Source organism: Pongo pygmaeus, chromosome 1 (assembly GCF_028885625.2).
Source record: "Pongo pygmaeus isolate AG05252 chromosome 1, NHGRI_mPonPyg2-v2.0_pri, whole genome shotgun sequence".
Taxonomy (NCBI): domain Eukaryota; kingdom Metazoa; phylum Chordata; class Mammalia; order Primates; family Hominidae; genus Pongo; species Pongo pygmaeus.
The window spans coordinates 191,562,737-191,583,252 of NC_072373.2; the positions used below are offsets into that span (position 1 = coordinate 191,562,737).

The following is a 20,516-nucleotide window of genomic DNA, read 5'->3' on the forward strand; positions in this document are numbered from 1 at the left end:
TTGCCAGGGGCTAAGGAGGCGGAAGGTGAGTTATTGTTTAATGGGTTTGGAATTTTAGTTTGAGAAGATGAAAAAGTTCTAGAGATGGATAATAGTGATGGCTGCACAACAATCAAGTGAATGTACTTGATGCCACTAAATTTACCCTTACAGATGGCTAAAATGCTAAATGTTATGTTAGTGTATTTTATCATAATAAAATCAAGCGTATTGTTATTATGACTCCTACTAATAAAAAACAAGCTACAATTACATACTATGTGCCAACCAATGTGTTTTACGTATATTAACTCATTTAACCTCTACAAAAACCCTGCAAGATGGTTATCACCACCAATATTTTACAAATGAGGAATTAGGAAAAGCATAGTTGAAAGGGGTTACATTACTGTTTAAGACCACAGAGCTAGTAAGATCCAAAGCCAGGGTTCCTTTCCACTGTAAGATGCTGCTTTCTACCCTAGAGGGAAAATGTATCTGATACCACAAAATAAAAGAAAACTGAAAACCCCTGGAGCAAGAAGGCACATGGTCAACAACAGAGGTAAAAGGAAGAATGTACTGTTAAATGTTAGAGGCATGCTCCCTGATTCCACTTATTCTTGTTAAGACTGTTCTTCTGGCTGGGCACGGTGGCTCATGCCTGTAATCCCAGCACTTTGGGAGGCCGAGGTGGGCGGATCACGAGGTCAGTAGATCGAGACCATCCTGGCTAACACAGTGAAACCCCGTCTCTACTAAAAATACAAAAAAAAATTAGCCGGGCGTGGTGGCGGGCGCCTGTAGTCCCAGCTACTCGGGAGGCTGAGGCAAGAGAATGGCGTGAACCCGGGAGGTGGAGCGTGCAGTGAGCCGAGATTCCGCCATTGCACTCTAGCCTGGGGGACAGAGCAAGACCCCATCTCAAAAAAAAAAAAGAAAAGAAAAAGAAAAGACTGTTCTTCTGATGATAATATCTAAGAACTTTAAATGCAGCAAATACCTGGCCACGCAAATCCCTAGCAAACTAGGAAAAGCTGTTTGTAATATCCACAAAACCCAAAAATGAAACTTCTCATAACCTACCTACCATGCAATTCCCTATTTTGTAAGAATTTTTCTGGACTTCTTCAAGGTCAAGAAGAAACCTAATAATTCATTTAAGAAAAAGCAACTCTAGAAAAGATGAATAAGTTCTGGAGATGTATTGTACAGCAAACAATGTATTGTATACTTGAAAATTCTGGAAGTAGTAATGTTAAATATTCTCATCACACAAAACTATGTGAGGTGACAGATGTTAACTAGCTTGATTTAATCATTCCACAATGTTTACATATATCAAGACATCACATTGTACACCATAAAGATATACAATTTTTATGTATCAATTATACCTTTATAAAGTTGGGAAAAATAAAAACACAGGAAGAAGAAGAAGGAGAAGGAGAAAGGACGAGGAGTAGAAGGAGGAGGAAAGAAAAAAGAGAAGAAAAGAAAATCTTAGAGTTAAACACACAAAACTATAGTAAGAGTCTGTTAAAAAATTAAACCCCAGGCCCTCAAACACTAAGCAAAGCTTCACTACAAACAAAAGGGATCACAATGACTGCCTCCTCACTGATCTCTCTTCCAGGTCTCTGCTCTCACTCCAGATGGATCAGAAACAGGCCAGACTGGACGGGTAGCTCTTGGTTAGGAAAACAAGTGGCTGTGCAGGTCCACAGGTGGCGCTGCTTGTTAGCAACCAGCTCCCACCACACCCCATACCCCCGGCCCCAGGGTGGAAGCCTGCTAGTGAGGACAGAGGACAGGAAATCTGGACAGCCAGATTCCTGTTCCAGTCTGTGTCACTCAGTCAGGGATCAAGGGGCATCCAGCCAGGTTCCATTCCAAGGGTGGTGTCACTTCCCCCAGGGACTAACAGTTGCTCTCCAGCAGATTTAGGCACAAAAAGGGCTGAGTAGGGGATGTGGCAAGAGCAGAATCTACAGCATGCAGAGCTCCATGAGGGACCGAGCTTTTCTAATCTATGGGGGAGAAGGGGCTCTACCAGTGCAGGTCAAGTAGGCACAGCCCAGGAAAGGGATTCAAAACAATCTTCTTAGAGCCTGTGTCTCTCCCATGGGAACAAAGCAGCTTGGGTACACGTATGTGCTTTGAATTCCTCAAATGAAAGCCATTCTGCTGAAAACAAAAGCCTCCTTCCTTCCCATCCCCCCACACACCAAATGTTTTACAGTCATCAAGTGTCTCCTGGTACTCAGAAAATACACTATCAAACAGGAAATGAAAAAAAAATATCCATTTCTTCCAGAAGGAAGGGGGAGGAATCACATCACATCCCTGTAGAGACAGGAAATCAGCTGATCAGGATCCAAGCCATGCTCTAGGAAATGACTACTCAGTTTTCAATATAGGGGGCTGTGCAGTTCCTCTTAAGCTTCAGTCACTCCCTAGGTAAGAAATTTCCAAGCAGGGCCATCTTGTTATGGAGTGTTGGGTATTTACTAGTTAAATGTGGGAAATAAAGGCACTCCAATGCCTAATACCAACTGAAAGCACAGCTCCTCAAACTTCCTACTTTTTACTGATGGACACAGGGAAAAGAGCCAAAAAGTAATGCTTGCACAACACCCAGAGAAACCACAGGGACCTTTGCCAACAGCTACAGGTGACCCCAATATTTAAAGTCTGCATCCACCCAACCTGAGGTTGTGACTGGGTGTAGGTAACAAACCAGAGGCTGAGAATTTTCTTGTTTGCCAACAGCAATTATCATAATAATAGCTTTACATTTCCACAGTGCAGGGCTAGGAGGGACTCAATGCTTCCTTTCTCTACCCCCAATCTAATTCTGAGCCCCTTCCTTTACTGAGGGATATCCCTCCATTTGAGGGAATTGGGCAGGTGTCATTAGTCTCTCCTACAAAGAAGGTCACAGTGCCTTGTCCAAGGTAGTCAGATGGAACACTTCTAAAGGTTCTCCACATAAAGGAACCGCAAAATAACTGTTACTCTAAAAATTGTTAGGCAAGTTGGATGCAGTGGCTCATGCCTGTAATTCCAGATACTCAGGAGGCTGAGGCAGGAGGATCACTTGAAGGCAGCAGTTCAAGACAAGCCTAGGCAACACTGCAAGACCCCATCTCTAAAAAATAAATAAATAAACAAACAAACAAAAATTTTAAATCCTTAGGAAACAAAAATTCTCTATATCATATCCATGAAAATTCCCTCCTTTATCCATCTCCACTTTCTAATAACGTCTCCCAATTCAATATGCTAAGCATACATCTGTCTGCAGTAAATGCATTTAAAGCTTCCCTCCACTATTCAACGCAACATACATTTATAGACACTTTGAGTTGGACACTGTCCTAAACATCAGAGATACAAAGATAAGTGAGATGTTCTCGCAGCTCTCAAGGTGCTCACAGTCTTATGGAGGAAAAAAAAGGCAAATAACTTGTTATTCAGAGGGATCTGACATCAAAAAGGAAAAGCAGGTACTGGACAAGGTGTCTCACACCTATAATCCAACACTTTGGGAGGCTGAGGTGGGAGGATAGCTTGAGGCCAGGAGTTCAAGACTAGCCTTGGCAACATAGTGAGACCCTGTCTCTACAAAAAAAAAAATAATAATAAAACTGAGCTGGGCGTGATGGCATGTGCCTGTATTCCTAGCTTACTCAGGAGGTGGAGGCAGGAGGATCGCTTTAGCCTAGGAGTTCAAGGTTACAGTGAGTTATGATCATGTCACTGCACCCCAGCCTGGGTGAAAGAACAAGACTCTGTCTCTTAAAAAAAAAAAAAAAAAAAAAAAAAATGCCAGGCACAGTGGCTCACAACTGTAATCCCAGCACTTTGGGAGGCTGAGGTGGGTGGATCACTTGAGGTCAGGAGTTAGAGACAGGCCTGGCTAACATGGTGAAACCACGTTTCTACTGGAAATGCAAAAAATTAGCCAGGCATGGTGGCGCACGTCTGTAACGCCTGTAATCCCAGCTCCTCGGGAGGCTGAGGCAGGAGAATCGCTTGAACCCGGGAGGTGGAGATTGCAGTGAGCTGAGATCACACCATTGCACTCCAGCCTTGGGCAACAAGAGCAAACTCTGTCTCGGAAAAAAAAAAAAAAAAAAAAAGTAAAGAAAAGAAAAGGGGGGAAAAAAAGTTGGCTTAGAATTCTTCACTTCTTAGCCATAGCATCTAGGGAACGTTGATTTACCCAGCAAAGGGAACCCTTTTCTCAAGGAACCTCTGAAAATATTTTCACTTTCTTCATTCCCAACTTAACACATCCAAATGATGCTGCTCAAAATTTCAAGGATATAAATTAGTATGACATGTAAGAGCAGGAACATCTCCACAATAGAAGAGAACTCTTGAGTCAGCTCTTGTAGGAAGTTCTGCAAAACCGCACCCAAGAAACTTGATCTGAACAATGAGATGAGTGTACTAACTTTTCCCTACTGTCAGTACTTCCCAGAGCCAGACAGAGAATGGGACATGTAGGAGGATTTATCTGAAAACAGAGAAAGGAGTAGAAACAAAAACCACATCATTCCCATAGGCCAAAACTCCCCACCAAGGCAGTCTCAGTACCATCTCAATGTTTAATGTGACTACAAAAGGTCATTTAGTGTTGTTATTGCCTCCAGGCTAGTTACAGCTAAATCATACCACAAAAAATAGGGAGGCATCTAGCCTAATGTTTTTAAAGCTAAAGCCCAATCATTAGAAATATATTAGGGTGTTGGCTATATTTATACTCTGTTCAAAGGACCATTAATCTTCATCTTCTGATAATGAGAAGAATTCCCCATGAATGGGGGGGGAAAATAAACTCTGAAAGGGATCTTTTCCCCTTCGGGGGCAGGTACCAACATTTCAACACAAGACTTTCTCTGAGTCCAAAATACTCAGAGAAAAAAAAAAATGGAGTGGGGCCTTTCTATTAACAAAAAGAATATTGTATTAGGAGACCTCAAGACCCCTAAATCAAGCAATCAAAACATTCTGCCCCCTAAGCCACAGCCACAGAAGAGTTAAAACCATTTCCTTTCAAACTCCATTTCCTTTCCTCTCCATTTCAAATCATTTGCGGGAGGGGAGGAGGAGTGGAATAGAAAGACAGGTTGCAGACAAAGTCTGGACAGGTAAAGGCAGGGTGGTCCACTGCATATCTGAACCTCAGAGATGGGAATGATAACTAACCAATGTGTGTGTGATAGGAGGGTGTCAGTGAAGGAGAAAAATAAGATGGGGCAAAAGGAGTTAGCAGGGACAGAAACAAGAGGTTTTACACCACTTCAATAGCAACCTCTACTGGCAAATGCAAGGAGGTCCTGGCCACCCTTAAGGTCTAGGGCTGGTAAGACAAGTGAGAGAAAGGACTATGCCCATCCCTGGTCTTATTCTGACTGTCCTGCATTTTTCTCCTGGATTTCCTAAATCTAACCTAAGCCTTTTCTCCAGATTCACTCTAATGAGAAAGTAAGTAGATGGGTGGTACAGTTTTATAGCAAAGAAAATAAATGGCAATTAATAACTGGTTTGCACCAGAGAAGCCAGTTTGCCTAATTAGCCTACTGGTTCCAAGAAGCTTCTCTCTGCAATATGCCAGACTTTAATATTTATGTTTTTAATAAAGCCATATCCCCACGTCTCACAAGGTAGCATCCTCCCAACCATCCCCTTTTCAGCCCTCTTCCTACACTTACTATCTCTTTTTGCCAATGTGAAGTTTTGAATCCCACCCACTAAAGGAGAAAACATAACCTGTTGCACAAGTATTTCATTTACAGGCAGTTCTCTCAGGCACACACCCCATCTTGACAGGCAGCCAAGATGATGTCAGCCAGGTAAGTGTTCCCTTAGGCTTCCAGCTCTGAGCACCTGATCTTTTAGAAGGGTGTGAAGTACTAACAAATTCCAATCACATCAGCATTTATTGAGTACTTGCTAAATGCAGGACATTGTGTTAGGCAAAATTGGGACTAGAAAGAAGAATAAATCACCATGAGCCCAAGCAGCACAATCTAACTGGGCAAATGTGTGAGAAGTTAAATAACAAATAATAAAATACAAGTGATGATACACAGCATTTCATGGTCAACTGGTAAATGAGTGGTAGAAATTAATGCTATGAGTTATGAGGCAGAATGAGTTATCATGGGTTACCATGGTTTCCAGTGGATTAATGGAAAAGGGAGGACTTGAACTGAGCTTCAAAGATAAGTAAAATTTTACCAGGAGGTGAGGGAAAGACTACAGAAAAGGGTGCAATAGCAGAAATCTTTTTTTTTTTTTTTTTTTTTTTTTTTGAGATGGAGTCTCACCCTGTCACCCATGCTGGAGAGCAGTGGCGTGATCTCGGCTCACTGCAAGCTCCACCTCCTGGATTCACGCCATTCTCCTGCCTCAGCCTCCTGAGTAGCTGGGACTACAGGCGCCCGCCACCACGCCTGGCTAATTTTTTGTATTTTTAGTAGAGACGAGGTTTCACTATGCTAGCCAGGATGGTCTCGATCTTCTGACCTCGTGATCCACCAGCCTTGGCATCCCAAAGTGCTGGGATTACAGGCGTGAGCCACCGTGCCTGGCCCTATGGCAGAACTCTTAAGTATCAAAGGGAGACTCAAAAGTAAGGCAGCCCAGTGCAGTGGTGCAGTCCTGTAGTCTCAGCTACTCAGGGGGCACTGCTTAAGACCACGAGTTTGAGGCTGCACTGTGCTATGATGGTGCCTGTGAACAGCCACTGCACACTAGCCTGGGCAATGTAGCAAGACCCTGTCTCTAAAAAAAAAAATAAAAAATAAAAATGTAAGCCAGATGTATGGTAATAAAAATAAATAAGAGGTAAGGCTCATGAGTCAAGAAGAGACACAACCAACATAAAGGAATAAAGGATGTAAAGGTGCAGTTCCAAAGTAAGCCTGGCAAGAAAAGACCTGTAAGGATACAAACCGAAGCTTGAACAGTGGTTACCCTGACCAGTGGGCCTAGGTGGAGAAAATAAAGACTAGAAAAGAGAATTTTTACTTTTTTCTTTGTAATTTCTGCTTAAATGTATTACAGTGAACATGTTTAATTTTGTAATAATACAAAAGAGAGTTACATAAACATAGCAGGCCTATGTTTTTTCCTCTTAACCACTAGGACATTTTTTTTTTAGTAACTTACAACGTCTCACATCTGACTAGGGCCCCATGGCAAGACTGCAACCAGTAGGTAAGAAATGTCAACTGACTTCACATTCTCTTTCCCACTGAAAACAATAAGAGCTCAAAGGAACACAAGTAAAGGTCACTTCCCTGACCCCTTAAGTTGGCACCATTCCAGAACTAGGAGTTTTCAGAGAAAAGGAGACTCAAGCCAAACAGTTCTATTCAAGGAAGTGAAGGAAAAGTATATACTGAGTTAAGAGCTGGAGTTCTGAAGTCCAACAGAGCTACACATAAATGACTGCTCTGCCATTTACTGGGTGAGAGAACTTGAGCAAGTTATTTCACTGGCTGAGCCCCACTTTTCTCCTCTGCAAAATGAGATAATCTATTTCACAGGGTTATCATGAGAATTAAGTGGGTTAATGTATATAAAGTGCTTAACACAGTCCATTCCTGGCACATAGTAAGAAATTAATGAAAGCCGCTATTTTATTATTATTAAATCATTCAGCCCAGAAAAGGAAGGAACTCCCACCAAAGCTACACACCAGGTCCACCTCAGCTGTTTCCTAAATGCTGCCAAAAATCAAAATGCAGAATTAGCAGGACAAGAAGAGCTTTTGTTTTCTTTTTGAGATAAGAGTCTCTTGCTCTGTCGTCCAGGCTGGCGTGCAGTGGTGTGATCTCAGCTCACTGCAATCGCTGCCTCCTGGGCTCAAGCAATTCTCCTGCCTCAGCCTCCCAAGTAGCTGGGATTACAGGCGTGCACCACCATGCCCAGCTACTCTGTTATTTTTAGTAGAGTCGGGGTTTCGCCATGTTGGTGTCAAATTCCCAACCTCAGGTGATCCACCTGCCTCACCCTCCCAAAGTGCTGGGATTACAGGCTTGAGCCAAGGCACCCAGCCAACAGGACAAGGAAAGTTTTAACTCTATACTAAGAGAATCTTAGTAATAAATCTTAAAAGACCAAAGAAAGTTACTTTCATATATGTTCACTCCTCTGTCCAGGTTACAAAGTGACTAAACCATTTGTTTTGATTTTTGTTTGTTTTTTGTGTGGTTTTTTTTTTTTTTTTTTTTTTTTTGGAGACAGAGCCTGTTGCCCAGGCTGGAGTGCAGTGGCACAATCTCGGCTCACTGCAATCTCTGCCTCCTGAGCTCAAGTGATTCTCCTGCCTCAGCCTCCCAAGTAACTGGGATTACAGGCACCCACCACCACGCCCAGCTAATTTTTTTGTATTTTTAGTAGAGATAGGGTTTCACCACGTTGGCCAGGCTGGTCTCGAACTCCTGACCTCAGGTGATCCGCCTGCCTCGGCCTCCCAAAGTGCTGGGATTACAGGCGTGAGCCACCGTGCTCGGCCCTAAACCATTTGTTATAGGATGAATTGTATCCCCCAGAAAGATATCCTAACCCCCAGGGACTATGAATGTGACTTTATCTGGAAATAGGGTCTTTACAAATGATCAAGTTAAGATGAGGTCATTCGAAAAGGCTCCAACCCAATATGACTAGTGTTATAAAAAGGGGACATTTGAACACAGACAGACATATACAGATGTGAAGGCAGTGAGAGAACATCATTTACAAGCCAAGGAACATCTGAGGCAACCAGAAACTAGAAGAGATGCATGGAACAGGTTCTCCCTCACAGCCTTCAGAAGGAATCAACTCTGCTGACAACTTGATTTCAGACTTCTCGCCTCCAGAACTGTAAGACAATAAATATCTGTTGTTTAAGACACCCAGTTTCTGGTACTTCATTATTGTTATTACTATGAGACAGGGTCTCACTATGTTGCCCAGGCTGGTCAAAAAAAATGGCATTTATCCTATCATAAATTCTATGTTTTTGCTGTCGTTTGCTTTGTTTTGTTTGACACAGAGTCTTGCGCTGTCGCCCAGGATGGAGTGCAGTGGTGCAATCTCAGCTCACTGCAACCTCCGCCTCCCGGGTTAAAGCGATTCTCCTGCCTCAGCCTTCCAAGTAGCTGGGATTACGGGCACATGCCACCACGCCCAGCTAATTTTTGTATTTTTAGTAGAGATGGGGTTTCACTATGTTGGCCATGCCAGTCTTCAACTCCTGACCTCAGGCAATCCGCCCACCTAGGCCTCCCAAAGTGCTGGGATTACTGGCCTAAATTATATATTGTAAAAAGAAATTTTAATCTAAAATCAAAAGATGGATTATTTAAAAACAGACGGACCTGGCTATATGCACACTTCCTTCCCTACTAATTCTCATTTCCCAAAGGTGAGAATACCATTACGGAAAAGGACATAAGGACCAAGAGAGGGTCTAAATCCTTTTGAATCTGGTGTATCTGCTTCCCTAAGCACCTCCTGAATGAATGGAAGGAAGAAAAGACAACTCACGGATATTGAGTATCCACTGTGTGTTTCACATATGCTAGGTGCTAATACATATTATCTTATTCAAACCTCACAATATCCCTGCAAGGTATGAACTATTCTCCCCACTGCTAATGAGGAAATCAATGTTTAGAAAGGTTAAGTAAGTTGCCCAAGGTCATATAGCCAGGAAGTGGCTGAGTCAAGATTCAAACCCCTTGTTCTTAATGACACCAACCTGCTTGAACAAGTACTTTTGAACCAATTCCCTAGATAAAATTTTCTTCCAACCTTTGCTTGAAATCACTATATGTTGAATGAATCACTGAAGAGACTTTACAAATCTCATCTAATCCCTCCGTTTTTGTGTTTTACTCTTCTTTCATTTTTTGTCTTTTTTTAATTGCTTTTGAGTTTGATAATCCCTCCATTTTTATAATAAGGAAATAGGCCCAAAGACGACAAGTGACTTGACCAAGGTCACAAATAAATTAGTGGCAGAATCAAGTATCCAATCAAAGCTTCCTGATTTCCATCACACCACATAAATTTGAGAGCAATAGCAATACATGAAAATAGAGCACAGATGCTGGAATCAGAGTGTCTCAGCTCAAATCCTGATTCTGCCACTGACTGGCTATGTGATCTCAGGCAAGTCATTTAACCTGTTTGTTCTGTTTCTTCATCTGAAAATGGAGATAATAATATTTATTTCACATGGTTGCTCTAAGGACTGAATGAAATAATATATGCATAAAGTACATAAAAATTATACCTGGCACATTAATAAGTACAAGATGTGTTAATGCTGCTGCTATAACTACCATTAAATAATGCTAGGCAAAACACCAAAGAGTGTACACACACAATACAGCTTTATAAAACTGCAGACAAACGTACTCATTGAGAGATAATTAAAGAGAAAAAGAGGAAGAGGAGAAAGCCTCTTTATTCCTGTAAATTTGCCTAATTTAATTATTAGTAATAACATTTATTGAAGTATGCTAGGCTGTGCTAGACTCAGTGCTTAATATGACACAGACATTACTAAATTTCATTAAATCTAAGATAATGTCAGTTGCAAAATGCATCATGTCATTTACTCTCCCCAACAACCCTATGAAATAGAGAGTTCCCCTATTATACATACGAGAAACTGTCACAGAGAGTTCAAATAATTTATCTAAAGTCACACAGGTAGTAAGTGGCCAAACCAGGTTTCAATCCCAGGTCTGTCCAACTCCAAAGCCCCTTGCACTAACCACCTAATCACAAACTTGGTGCTTCTCAAACTTTAACAGGCACAGAATCGAATTAAAGAACCACCTGGGGGCCTGGCGTGGTGGCTCATGCCTGTAATCCTAGCACTTTGGGAGGCCAAGGTGGGCGGATCGCTTGAGCTCAGGAGCTTGAGACCAGCCTGGGCAACATGGCAAAGCCCCATCTCTACAAAAAAAAAAAAAAAATTACAAGAATTGGTCGGGCGCAGTAGCTCACGCCCGTAATCCCAGCACTTTGGGAGGCCAAGGCAGGCGGATCATGAGGTCAGGAGTTTGAGACCGGCCTGGCCAACATGGTGAAACCCCATCTCTACTAAAAATACAAAAAAAATTAGCCAGGCATGGTAGCATGCGCCTATAATCCCAGCTACTCAGGAGGCTGAGGCATGAGAATTGCTTGAACCTGGGAGGCAGACATTGCAGTGAGCCAAGATCACTCCACTGCACTTCAGCCTGAGTGACAGAACAAGACTCTGCCTCGGACAAAAAAAAAAAAAAAAAAAAAACAAGAATTAGCCGTGCATGGTGGCACGAGCCTGTAGTCCCAGCTATTTGGGAGGCTGAGGTGGGAGGATCACCTGAGCCCGGGGAGATTGAGGCTGCAGTGAGCTGTCATCACACCACTGCACTCCAGCCTGGGCGACAGAGTAAGACTCTGCCTCAAGAAAAAAAAAAAATCACCTGGGAATCTTGATAAAATTAAAATTGATTCAGGCCAGGCACAGTGGCTCATGCCTGTAATCTCAACACTTTGGGATGCCGAGGCGGGTGGATCATCTGAGGTCAGGAGTTCGAGACCAGTCTGGTCAACATGGTAAAACCCCATCTCTACTAAAAATACAAAAATTAGCCGGGTGTGGTGGCATGCACCTGTGGTCACAGCTACTCAGGAGGCTGAGGCACTAGAATCGCTTCAACCCGGGAGGTAGAGGTTGCAGTGAGCCAAGATCGCACCACTGCACTCCAGCCTGGGCGACAGAGCGAGACTCTCTCAAAAAGAAAAAAAAAATATATATATATATATATATATATGTATGTATATATATATGTGTGTATATATATGTATATATATGTGTGTATATATATGTATATATGTGTGTGTATATATATATGTGTGTGTGTGTATATATATATATATATATAAAACAAGCTATCAGATGCTGCTGGTCCTTGGACCACCACTGACTGCCAAGTTATTCTATTCTGCTTCTGATTACTACAACTACTCCTCCTCCTCCTGGATCACCACCTCCATCCTTGATCTCAGTGATCAGCTAATGAAAAAGATCTACTCCCAAATGACTGAGGAACCTCCTAATTAGTCCTTTGTTTCTCTGCTACTTTCACTATTCTCTCCTCTCCCCTCCCAGACCCCACCCTCCTTTCTAAGGTAGGCTACATAAAGCTACCTAAGAGGAAGCCAACGGCATTCACAATGAATGGCTGTGGTATCTAAAGAAACTATGTTAACCTTGGATGATGTGGGGTAACAAGGTCTAACTCAAAACCCACTTCAACATTGTGACTCTGGCGAGAATGCTTCTGGAATAAACTGGAAACTATGGGTTATTTACTCCCATCATTTCTCCAAAGATAATGGGTGTGACCTTTCCCCACCCTCACTCTCAGCTTAGGTCTCTGAGCAACACAGGTAATTATGATCTGCCCACTTACTACTGAAACCGCTGACTTCAACTGGGTTTAGCCCTCACCTGCTCTACCTGCCCTACATTTTAGACATAGTTTTTGTTTGTGCTCTTAGTGCTTAAGAGTACTACCAGCTGAGCGCATGGCTCACGCCTGTAATCCCAGCACTTTGGGAGGCTGAGGCAGGTGGATCATGAGGTCAGGAGTTCAAGCCAGCCTGGCCAAGATGGTGAAACCCCATCTCTACTAAAAATACAAAAAATTAGGCAGGCATGGTGGTGGGCACCTGTAATCACAGCTACTCGGGAGGCTGAGGTAGAGAATTGCTTGAACCCAGGAGGCAGAGGTTGTAGTGAGCCGACATCGCGCCACTGTACTCCAGCCTAGGTGACAGAACAAGACTCCATCTCAAAAAAAAAAAAAAAAAAGAATATTACCAAACACAGAAGTGGCTGTACTGTACAAGTATGTTACATAATCACCTTTCTATAGTTGTTCTGGATCCCTGGTTAAAAAGAAAGTCTGAAATGTGAATTATATATGATACAACTGAGTGGGAGTATGTGCAACACAGGATTTTTTTTTTTACACAAGAGCGCTACAGACACAACCCCACTGCTCCATGGGGTTGTCTTAAGGTAAACAATTTTTGTAACTCTACTTGAGTAGTTCAAATCAGACCATTTTCAAGAGTAGTCTGATCTGGGAATCTTAAAGCAACCCAGACCACAAATCCAAAATTTTCCTGTGACTTAAGGTAAAAGAGGGCCAAATGGAGTTAATCAGGCCTGGGTTCAAAACCCAGTTCAGTCACTTACTAGCTGTGTGACCCTCCGGGAAGTGATTTAGGTTCCTTAAGCCTCAGTTCCCTCATCTGTAAAATCTACGAAGGTTACTGGACTATCATAGGATACCATTTATGACAATTAAATAAGATGGGCCTGGCGCGGTGGCTCACGCCTACAATCCTAGCACTTTGGGAGGCCGAGACGGGCAGACCACCTGAGGTCAGGAGTTCGAGACTAGCCTGGCCAAAATGGCGAAACCCCGTCTCTACTAAAAATATAAAAAGTTAGCCGGGAGTGGTGGCACGAGCCTGTAGTCCCAGCTACTCAGCAGGCCGAGGCACAAGAATCGCTTGAACCCGGGAGGCGAAGTTGTAGTGAGCCGAAATCGCGCCACCGCACTCCAGACCGGCGACAAAGCAAAACTCTGTCTCAAAAAAATAAAAAAATAAACAAAATAAATAAAACAAAATACCCAGCATATAGTAAGGACTCAATATATATTAGCTTCTTCCCTTTTGCTTCCCCACCCCTTTTCATAGAGATAATACAGTTAAGTCCATAATACACATTAGTACCAAATCACATAAAGGAACTGTGATTAAGCATCGTTTTATTTAAATTTTTTTAAAACCCACTTACCTGGTAAGGAGATATGGCTTTAGCTTGAGCAAGTTATCGTTCCTTTCCATGCCTCTTTTCCTTATGGGGAACAAGAGTCAACTAACTTAACATTTCCAATTCATTCATTCAATATTTATTGGAGCAGCTACTTTATACCAGACACTCTTCTAGGTGCTAGGGAAATTAGTTAATACACAAATAAAAACCTCTACTCTTAAGAAGTTTGCATTCTAGTGCTCACTTCAGCAGCACATATACTAAAATTGGAACAATAGAGAGGTTAGGGAGGCCCCTGCACAAGGATGACACACAAATTCGTGAAGTGTTCCACATTTTAAAAAAATAGTTAGAATAAGACCTACTATTTGATAGCACAAAAGGGTGACTATAGTCAATAATAACTTAATTGTACCTTTTAAAATAACTTAGAGTGTAATTAGATTGTTTGCAACACAAAGATAAATGCTTGAGGGGATAGACACCCCATTCTCCATGATGTGCTTATTTCACATTGCACGCCTGTATCAAAACATCTCATGTACTTCATAAATACATACACCTATTATGTACCCACAAAAAATTTAAAAACAAATTTTCAAAAGAAGTTTGCATTGTTGGCTGGGTGTGGTGGCTCACACCTGTAATCCTAGCACTTTGGGAGGCCAAGGCGGGCAGATCACGAGGTCAGGAGTTTGAGACCTGCCTGGCCAACATGGTGAAACCCTGTGTCTACTAAAATACACAAATTAGCCAAGTGTGGTGGTGCACACTTGTAATCCCAGCTACTCGGGAGGCTGAGGCAAGAGAATCTCTTGAACCCAGAAGGCAGAGGTTGCAGTGAGCAGAGACAGCGCCATTGCACTCCAGCCTGGCCAAGAGTGAGACTCAGTCTCAAAAAAAAAAAAGTTTGCATTGTAGTAGGAAGACTCAGACAACAACCAAAATAAACAAAATATGTTACATGATAACAGGGAGTTCCAGGAGTCAGGTGAAGTAGAATTATAACATTCCAAAGGAGAAAGTGAATTTGAGAAACAGAGGTTAAAGTCTTATGCAGTTTTAAAATTCTATGAAATAGAAATGAGAAAATGGTATAAAGAGGCTTTATTGGCCAGGCGCGGTGGCTCATGCCTGTAATCCCAGCACTTTCGGAGGCCAAGACAGGTAGATCACCTGAGATCAGAAGTTCGACACCAGCCTGACCAATATGGAGAAACCCCGTCTCTACTAAAAAATACAAAATTAGCCAAGCATGGTGCCGCATGTCTGTAATCCCAGCTACTCAGGAAGCTGAGGCAGTAGAATCGCTTGAACCTGGGAGGCAGAGGTTGCAGTGAGCCGAGATCGCACCATTGCACTTCTTCGCCTGGGCAACAAGAGCGAAACTCCGTCTCAAAAAAAAAAAAAAAAAAAAAGAGGCTTTATTATATTTTGCACATTACAATTCTCCATCTGATAGCAACACTTTAAACTATGAAATGGACAGAATATATATTTAGTGTACACAAAGCATTCAGTATTTAGAATTTCTCCACTGGAGGGACGGGAAAAGCATTCACTAAAATCAGGAACATAGGAGAAGAGGCAGGTCCAGGAGCAGGGAGGGGGACAACAATGCCCCTTTTGGACATATCAAGTATGCAACATCTGTGGGACAACTACGTGGAAAAAAACATTGTGAAAGGTGCTGGAAGTTGCTGAAAACAATAAGAAATAAAACAACCAGCATTATTTGCAAAGTAGATCAATTCATGAAGTGCATCATATGCATCTCATCAGACACAATCTAGACCTTCAAAGAGATCACAGTACAGCTGGTAAGTTCAAACAAATACACACAAAAAGTAACAACAACAACAACAACAAAAAAAAACTAAGAAATGTTATAAGGGAGTTTTGGCTTAAGGAATTACAAGAATTACAATTATAACACTTGTTTGTTTTTTTGGTTGTTTTTTTTTTTTTTTTTTTTTTGAGACAGAGTTTTGCTCTGGTTGCCCAGGCTGGAGTGCAATGGTGCGATCTCGGCTCACCGCAACCTCCGCCTCCCAGGTTCAAGCGATTCTCCTGCCTCAGCCTCCCAAGTAGCTGGGATTACAGGCATGCACCACCACGCCAGCTAATCTTGTATTTTTAGTACAAACGGGGTTTCTCCATGTTGGTCCTGCTGGTCTAGAACTCCTGATCTCAGGTGATCTGCCCACCTTGGCCTCCCAAAGTGCTGGGATTACAGGTGTGAGCCACCGTGGCCTATAACACTTGTTATATTTAAAGACCACAATGAAATCGTCATTTAGTTTTCCAATTTCTAGAACTTTTATTTATTTAACTTTCCATATCATCACAAGCCTATTTATTGAAGATATTATACATCTTTATAAGTCAGAAAATAATCAAGAAAAAGAGGAGGAGGAGGAGGAGACAAAAGGATGCTGGAGTTTCGGCTCTGCTATCAGACAATACATATAGGCAAGGCAAAGCGAAGTAACTAACGACAGCAACAAATACTATTTTCTACATTTATTAGCCCCCTTAATACTGCCCCCAAACCTATTTCCTCTTACCACAGCACCTGTGCTACAGCTACACAAGATATTTTGTCTTATGCCTTCACGACCACATATTCATGCCAAGGCCTAGACCATTCCCTCCAATGCCTCACTGCTTTCCAGGTACTTCCCACAAGATAATCAGAGAGAGGAGGCCTGAGAGATGGGCACCTAATGCTCCATCTATCTTTCTCTCCCACAGGGAAAGTAAAGAAAATTTCCAGCCCTTTGGCAGTTCCTCATTCTTCCTAATAAAGGCAGTATTACATGAATACTGTTATTACACTTATTAACAATAAGAACAAGAATGAAAACAAGGATCTAGTCCTCTGAAAGGTATGAGGACCTCAAAGTACCCCACCTACTCTGGTCCCTGTTTTCCATTTGGGAAACTAACCAACAAAGGCTGGGACAAGTGCTACATTCTTCCCCTCTAGAGGTGACTCAGGCCAGGTCAGTTAGCTTCCTTCCAACCCTACACTAACCCATGCTCAAGCTGCAGCTCGCCTTGGCTGCTGCTCTGTCTGTGGTGCTTGTGAGCACACGAATGTTTGTAGTAGGTTTGGAATAAATTTCCTCAAGTTACAAAGATAACTGTACCAGAAGAGCCAAGCCTTCCAGGCACTCTCCCTGTTGGAAACTGGAGCCTCCCACTTCAGTGACAGGTTACCACTAGAGAGCAAGGGTCCTGTTAGGATCCTGCCCCGTATGTATGGATAATATGGCAAAAAGGTCCTGCATGACTAGAAAGGATATCAGAGGGAAATTACCTGGCATCAAAGGGCCACAGGTGGCAGCTCTCTGCCATCTTAGTTGGAGCTGAAGATGATCTTGTCTCTGTTAATCCTCTTCCTCACTGACTACATGTCTTTTTAGGATATCTTCTACTGTGAATATGATAGCTAAATGAGGAGTAATCATCCATTATTTGTTCAGCCGCTTACACATTCTTTATTGTCTTTTGTCATTTGTAATGTGTATTATATACTATAAATCCCTAAGGACAGAGGGTTTATGAACTCTCAGTGTTATATACTATATACTACATTCAAAGAGGCTCTTAACAGAGACATTTTTGCTGATGGTGATAACAATAGTAGAGGAAGTCTGTATACACAAAGGGGCATGCCCTAAAGTCAACCACTCATGGCAATAGGTGAAGCCACAGGCAAGGGACACCCAAGTACACACACACACACACACACACACACACACACCTCTTGCAGGTTGAGAGACAAATTGTACCGGACAAGCCAAACCAGGGAGTGAAACAAGATCAAAGATTCTCCAAATTAGTGGAGACATACTTCCACTCCCCAGTGTGACTCATGGCAAGTTTATCTGATAAGAGTCCAACTTCACAAAACAAGGAGCACAAAACAAGCCACACTGAGGGGAACATGGCAATAAACAACCAAAGATGAGGAATGTGCCAATGGGAAAGAACTACATCAATTCTGAGCTGGCCCTAACACATTAGGAAATATCCTCTACATTGGAATAAAAGTGAAAAAAAATCAAGCAAGTAGAGGACAAAGGGTAACTAATACTCTTTTTAGATATAAAGGTCAGATAAACTCTGAAGGACACTATCACATCTGAAAGGTGGTGGTTATATTGAACCTGTTAAGGTAAGGCAGGTAGGGCTCTGAGTCATGAGAACAAAACTATCTCCTTCATTGCCTGCCTGCCAAAATAAACAAGAAGGAGGCTGGCATTTTCCACAATAGCCCCTCTGTCCAGTCTTGTAAACACCCAGGTCTTCACAAAGCCTAGTACAAATAGAACTGGGTATACTAACTACGTAACCTTCATGGAAAGCAAAGCTCAAAAATGTTTCTAAGCTCAACTGCCCTGGGGAGAGTAGTAAAGCTAACCTGTTAAGACTAATGAAGAAGCTAGGCCTGGAGTTCACTCTCAAACCAACGAATCCTCCACTATCCATGTCAGATAATGAGATAGGGATTAAAGACCACAAGTGAGGAAAGCCTCTCTCTATGTCAAGAGTCAAGATGTCCTGTCCAAAAGTCAAATTATCTCAACAAAAACTTAAGAATTAATTTCTGCGTAGCATTTTGCTAAATGACAGGCAGGAATGCAAAAGTTACATATATGCTTCTTCCCAGAGGAGTAGACAATTTCACTGGGGAGCCAAAATACAAGCCAGCCAGAGAACAATACGTACAAACAATGATAATCAAACTAATGCTACATTTTTAGACAAACTACAAGGACCCCATATCCTTCCCTCAAAACTATGCTGGAAAATTCTGATCCTAGATCAATCTACCTGTCTGCCTTGGAATCTATTACAATCAGGTTGTTGAGTGCTTCTAGGGCTAGAGGGAAAACACACACACATACACACACACACGCGCACACACAAACACACACACACATACACACACCCCTTCTCTCCTTCCTCCTGACTCTCAGCAAATAACTTCACCTCCTACTTCATAGAGAGAATATGAGCATCAGGAGAAATTCCCTCAAGTTCCTACACCTCTAGCCAACCAACTTAATCACCTGCATTCTTACTTTTTAACCCTCTGATCTTTCTAAAAGACACAACTTTTGACTCTAGATTCCACACTCCAACAATTTTTCTCCCCGTCTTTGAATTGTATTATATCTTCCTTCTCTACTGGCTCTTTCAAAACAGCACTTAAAATAAACATGCTCAAGTCTCTCCTGTGTTACAATATATAAACAAAACTCTCCCCACCCTTCTTCACCTGTCTTCTTCCTCTCTCTTCCTTCAAAGTCCAAGTTCCAAAGGTCACTGACTCCTCTTCTGCACTTTCCATTCACTTCCCACAACTCCACTGAAAATGTTCCAGTAGCAGTAACCTTTATTTCGGACATCTATAGTCTTTGCCTTATTTGACCTCTGCATAATCTACACTGTGTGTCACACACTCCTTGAAACTCACTTCTCTCCTGTTCCTCTTACCTTTCTGGCCACTCTCTTTCTGTGGACAATTTCCTTCAGGAGATCCTCTTTCTCTGCTTCTGACACCACTCTCCTGTTGGAGTTCCCCAGAGTTTTTGTCTCAATATACATACACTCCTAAAGCCAGCTCCTTCTCCCCTCATATGGCTGTGGTTTGATAAGCTGATGCCTCTCTCACCCTCTCACCTATCACTCTCCTAAGTTTCATGTTCATTACAACCAACTACCTCCTGGACATCTCTACCTAGCATTCCTCAGAAGCCTCAACCACAATGTAACCTAAATTAAACTCAGTATCTTCTCCTGGACCATCACTGCCACCACTTCACAGAAAATAACCTTCCTCCTCTTATATTCTCTATTTTAGTTCATGACACGACCCACCCACACAAATACTCAAGCCAGAAACCTCCAAGTCATCCTAAGTTCTTCCCTCTCCCCCTCATATACCACATTCAATTAGTCATGAAAATACATGGATGTTACCCCTTCACATTTCTTGATTTGCCTGCTTTATTACATTACTACTTTCACAACCTTAGTTTCACTCCCTGCCTAAATTCCTGTGACAGCTTCCTAACTTGTCCGCCACTAGTCTTTCCTCCTCGTCCCTACCTTCCTTGGTACTGCTGCCAGAAGAAAAGTACTCCTAAAATGTAAATCTAAGCATAGTCTTCCTTGCCTATTTTTATTCAATGGCTCCCAAAAGCCTTTAGGATAAAGTCCAAGCTCTATACAATATGACATACAAAGCCAGTAAACATTTTTGCACTGCCCACTCTCCCTGTCTCATCTCATCTCTCCTTCCCTCACATCCTATGCTCTAACCTTATCAATGCCCAATATTCCCCCTCTCAAGCTTGCTCATCCCCTTACTTCTGTTCATGCTGCCCAGAATGCTCTTTCCCCAAACTTTTTGCTCAGGGTCCCACATCCTTTAGGTAACAGTTCAGGTTTCACTTACTCTTGGATGCCTTCCTGGACACTTTCTCACTCTGGCTATACTGGGTACTCCTCTTCACTACCACAGCACCAGCATTTATCTATATGATAGCCCTCCCTACAATAGACAGTAACTGTCAGTTTGCCAATATGTTTCCTCCATTAAGCAGTAAGATCATAGAGATACAAGGACAATATCTTTGTCTTCTCAGCACGTCACCTACTC

The 20,516-nt window shown here is 42.3% G+C and overlaps 1 protein-coding gene and 1 non-coding gene across 2 annotated transcripts in view; one reads left to right on the top strand and one right to left on the bottom strand.

Moving 5' to 3' along the window:
• Window positions 1-20,516, bottom strand: part of LOC129040038 (microtubule-actin cross-linking factor 1) — a 379,189-nt gene that overhangs the window by 350,249 nt on the left and 8,424 nt on the right. The gene's annotated exons all lie outside the window — the stretch shown is intronic.
• LOC129023225 (U6 spliceosomal RNA) lies at window positions 14,077-14,180 on the top strand. The gene has a single exon (XR_008496724.1). It is a non-coding gene; the product is annotated as a U6 spliceosomal RNA (small nuclear RNA).